Below are 5,041 nucleotides of genomic sequence, written 5' to 3' on the forward strand. Positions count from 1 at the left end.
TACAATTTACCAAAAGTCGCAGAAAAAATAATATACAATGTGAATAGGGCTATATAATTATTAAAGAATCTGAAATAATAACTAATAATCTTGCAAAACAAAAACAGGTTCAGATGGGTTCACTTGTGAATTCTGCCAAACATTTAAGAAAAACATAGGAATTTTCTGTTATCTCTTTCAGAGGATAGAATCAGAGGACATACTTCCTAACTCATTTTATAAGAACAGTATTACTCAAATACCAAAGCCAGACAAAGATGTTACAAGAAAACTACAGACCAATATCTCTGATGAATATAGATGCAAAAATACACAGTGAAATGTTATCAAATCATATCCAACATTCTTTAAGAATTATACACCACCACCAACTGGGATTTATCCCAGGAGTACAAGGCCATTTCAACATTTGAAAATTAATGTAATCCATCACATCGCAGGCCAAAGAAGAAAAATAACATGATCATATCAATAGATGAAGAAAAAGCATTTGCCCAAATCTAATACTCCTCATGTTTAAAAACTCTGAGTAAACTTGGAATAGAAGAGAACTTCTTCAACTTGATAAAAAAAAAAACCTATTTTAAAAAAAAAGCAAAAACCCTACAGCTAGTATATACTTAATTATGATAAACTTGAAGCTTTCCCGGTAAGATAAGGAACAAGGTAAGGATGGTCCCTCTCACCACTGCTTTTCAATATTATAATTAGAAGTCCTACCTAATGCAGTAAGACAAAAAAAAAAAAAAAAGCAAGTAAAATGTATACAGGATTTAAAGGAAGAAATAAAGCTGCATTTCTTTGCAAATAACATGATCATCTATGTAGAAAATCCAAAAAATAAGTGGAAAATCTCCTGTGATAATAAGTAATTATAACACGGTTGCAGGATAGAAGGTTAATATACAAAAGTTAATTGCTCTTCTACAAAATGACAATGAACAAGTGATAGTTGAAATTAAAAATATATCATTTATATTAATGTACAAAAATGAAATAATTTGGTATAAATCTAACAAATACATAAAAGATTCACATGAGGAAAACCGCAAAACTCTGATAAAAGATATCAAAGAAGAACTAAATAAATAGAGAGATAGTCTGTGTTCATGGATGCCATTACTTCCCAACCTGCTCTGTAGTTTCAATACATTTTCACCCAAAATTCCAGCAAGTTATTTGGTGGATATTGATGATTTAATACTAAAGTTTATATGAAGAGGAAGAAGAGCCAGAATAGCCAACGCAGTAATAAAAGAGAAGAACAAAGTTGGAATACTGATACTGTCCAATTTCAAGATTTACTCTAAGCTATAGTAATCAAAGCAGTGTGATGTTGGCAAAATAAAAGATAAATAGATCAATGGAACAGAACAGAGAGCCCAAAAGTAGACCCCCGTAAATAAGATTCAACTGATCTTTGACAAAGGAACCAAGAGAAGACAATAGAGCAAGGATTGTCTTTTTAATTCTGGAACAACTGGTCATCCACATGCAAAACATGAATCTAGACACAGACTTAACAACTTTCATAACTTTTTTAAAATATCAGTATTGGTTTAATTATAACCCAGTGGTACAATTTAGTAAATTTGAGGAGAACGTAAGTACCATCATTATAAATAGACAAATACTTTAAATTATGACAGCATGTTTGAACACAAAATCAGGAAACTACACACTAAGAAAATGATTTAACTATGTATACATACACCTGCTTATCAAACACTGAAGTAAAAGAGCTAAACAATTTTGCAGTCTTCAGAGGTGTTTGGTGTTTTACTCCATTCTGATAAAAGCACTTTTAATGTTTTCAGAGAGATATAAAACTTACTATTTAACTTAAAATTGGTTACACATCTGTATTTTTTGAAAATTGGATTAAAATTTCTTCTTCTCTGATAGTTTAGCAGAATCTGACTTTAGGGCAGGAAAAACTTGATGATATAGATTTTTGTGGGTTGTTGCCGTACTGTAAAGCTTGTATAAGGGCTGAGTCTCACAAGGCTGCACCTACCTGATCTATTACAGCATCCAGCTCTTGGTATTCTCCAGGGTATCCAATATGTGCCCAGGAACACAGGGTGATAAGGGTCAATTCCATTATCATATTGCATAATTGAGCTATAATGTCCAAACCAATGAATCTAGTTATACCAGCAATCACTTACGTGGTAAATATTACAAAAAACAGTGTGACAGGGGTATAACCTGCATGGAAGATATTTTTGCTATTACTGTGCTTGGTATCCTGAATGTACTGTTCATCTATTTCACTCCTCAACTGCTGCTGATAACACTAACCAAATTTTTACCCACGCATCTTTGTCACCCCTCAGAATAGCTTTACAAATTCTTCCCAAAGCTCCAGCTATTTGGCCTCCAAATCATTTGGGATAGAAGTGGTTTGTTACAACCACAGATCTTTTTCATCCTTTTGTAGCATGTGTCTTTAACAGTTGCTATGGCCTCTAAATTGTGACCTTCTGCTGTGGCCTGTACATGGATTGGGGATGTGGTAACTCTTTACCGTGATAGATTTTTATATAAGTATTGAAGTAGTTCACCAGACTTTGACAAGTGATTTTATTTCCTTTGATCTCTTTATTATCTAGGCTCTCAGGACTAAGGCATCCAAGAAATCAGTATTTTCAAGTTTTGATGAATTCATCATCTGTTTCTTTAAATTTTCCATCAAAGTATAGATTGGTAGCTACTTTTAAGTCAGGATGAGGTAGCAGAAAACAGTATATTTTGGTGAAACAGGAATAGATGTGTTTTTCAAACATTCTGTAGTTCTTCATGTTGGTTCTCGGAAAACTTTAGGAAGTTTCCCAAAAATTGGGTGCCACCATCAGCTTCCCCAAATTCATGTGGGTAACTTCAGTTCTCAGTGAAAAAATGTGAGGCTTTGGGTGCCTGGGTGGCTCAGTTGGTTGAGCGACTGCCTTCGGCTCAGGTCGTGATCCTGGAGTCCCGGGATCGAGTCCCCGGAGCCCGCTTCTCCCTCTGACCCTTCCCCTCTCTTGCTCTCTCTCTCTCTCATCCTCTCTCTCTCAAATAAATAAATAAAATCTTTAAAAAAGAAAAAAGAAAAAATGTGAGGCTTTGAAATGGCTTCCGGAATATTTCTCCCCTACCAGCTAGCCATACTCAGCAAAAAGCTGAAGATTCTGAAGATCATCCTCTTGGACATTTTGGGATGGGTTATATACCTACATTAAGCTTATCATTATGCCAAAGACAAATATTGTGGCTGAATCTCTCAAATTGACTGTCAAATGTTCTCTGAGTGTCCATCAATAACACCACAAACATTTTACCATCAGACTTATTGAGAAGGAAGATTACTGCATGTCTGAATTGTGCTCTCTCATTGAGACCTCTCTATGAAAAACTAGGTAGTGATCCTTATCATGTCCAATTCAATCAACTGATTCCTGGTTGTACATGTATTTTAACATGAACTCTTTCAGAAATGATTTTCCTTTAATAAATTCTCCAGCAACAGATACAGCACTGATCTCCTTGACCCTGATAGCCTCTAAGGAAAGCACTTGATTTAGTGTGATCTCATCTATCTCAGAGGAATGGCCATCTTTGACAGTGAGGACTTGGACTGGTCCTACAGTGATAGAACTTGACTGCCACCAGTCTCCATACCACCATGGCCAATAATTGTAGGGACTGAAACAGCTCAGATGGATTTTCATGAAAAAACCAACCAAACAAACAAACATATGAATGGGTCTCAGAAGAGGAGGAGCCAGTGGAAAAGGCAGGACTTCTCAAAAATTAATTCAAAATGGATTAAAGACTTAAGTATAAAATACAGAACCATAAAAATCCTAGAAGATAACATACAAGAAAATGTAGATGACCTTGAGTTAGACAATGACTTTTTAAACAGAAGAATAAAAGCATAATCCATGAAAGAAAAAATTGATAAGCTGGAATTCAATGAAATTAAAAATTTCGGCTCTGCAAAATACATTGTTAAGAGAGTAAAAAGACACATTACAGACTGGGAGAAAATATTTCCAAAGGGTATGTCTAATAAAGGATCATTATCCAAAATATACAAAAGCTCTTGAAACTCAACAATAAGAAAATAAACAGCTTGATATAAAAATATACCAGAGACCTTAACAGTTCTCTAATCAAAAGAGGTGTATGGATGGCAAATAAGCATAAGGAAAGATGTTCCATATTATCATTAAGAAATGCAAGTTAAAACACCAATGAGATACCACTACATACCTATTAGAATGGCCAAAGTCCAGAACTCTGACAACACCAAACACTGGCAAGGTTATGAAGTAATAGGAACTCATTCATCACTTTTGGGAATGCAAAATGACACAGCCACTATGGAAGACAATTTGGTGGTTTCTTACAAAACTAAACATATGGTTACCATATTCATATCATCCAGTAGTCCTACTGCTTGGTATTTACCAAAAGAAATTGAAAATGTATGTCCACACAAAAACCTGCATGTGGTTGTTTATATCATTTCGATTCATAATTGCCAAACTTGTAGGCAACCTTGACATCCCTTTGTAGGTGAATGGATAAATAAATAGGTACATCTAGACAATGGAATATTATTCAGCACTAAAAAAAGTGAGCTATCAAGCCATGAAAAAACATGGAAGAAAGTTAAATGTATATTACTACGTAAAAGAAACCAATCTTAGACTACATACTGTGCTATACTAACTGTATGACATTCTGGGTAAGGCAAAACTATGGAGGCAGTAAAATGATCAGTAGTTGCCAGGGGTTAGGTAAGAGTGAAGGATAAATAGACAAAGATTGTTAAAACTTTAGTGAAACTACTCTGTATAATATCATAATGGTACATACATGTCATGTGTATTTGAGCCCATAGAATGCCCAACACCAGAAGTGAACCCTAATGTCAACTATGGACTTTGGATAATGATGTATGAATGTAGGTTCATCCGTTGTAATAAATGCACCTTTCTGGTGGGGCTGCTGATAATGGGAAAGGCTATATATGTTTGGGGGCAGGGAG

At 34.8% G+C, this 5,041-nt stretch overlaps 1 pseudogene; it reads right to left on the reverse strand.

The window, feature by feature from the left end:
- Positions 1–1,881: 1,881 nt before the first annotated feature.
- On the reverse strand, positions 1,882–3,713 carry LOC112833775 (atlastin-1-like; annotated as a pseudogene).
- Positions 3,714–5,041: the final 1,328 nt, after the last annotated feature.

The sequence above is a fragment of the Callorhinus ursinus genome, unplaced genomic scaffold, assembly GCF_003265705.2.
Source record: "Callorhinus ursinus isolate GAN/ISIS: 27379988/994484 unplaced genomic scaffold, GSC_fseal_2.0 scaffold15, whole genome shotgun sequence".
Classification (NCBI taxonomy): Eukaryota; Metazoa; Chordata; class Mammalia; order Carnivora; family Otariidae; genus Callorhinus; species Callorhinus ursinus.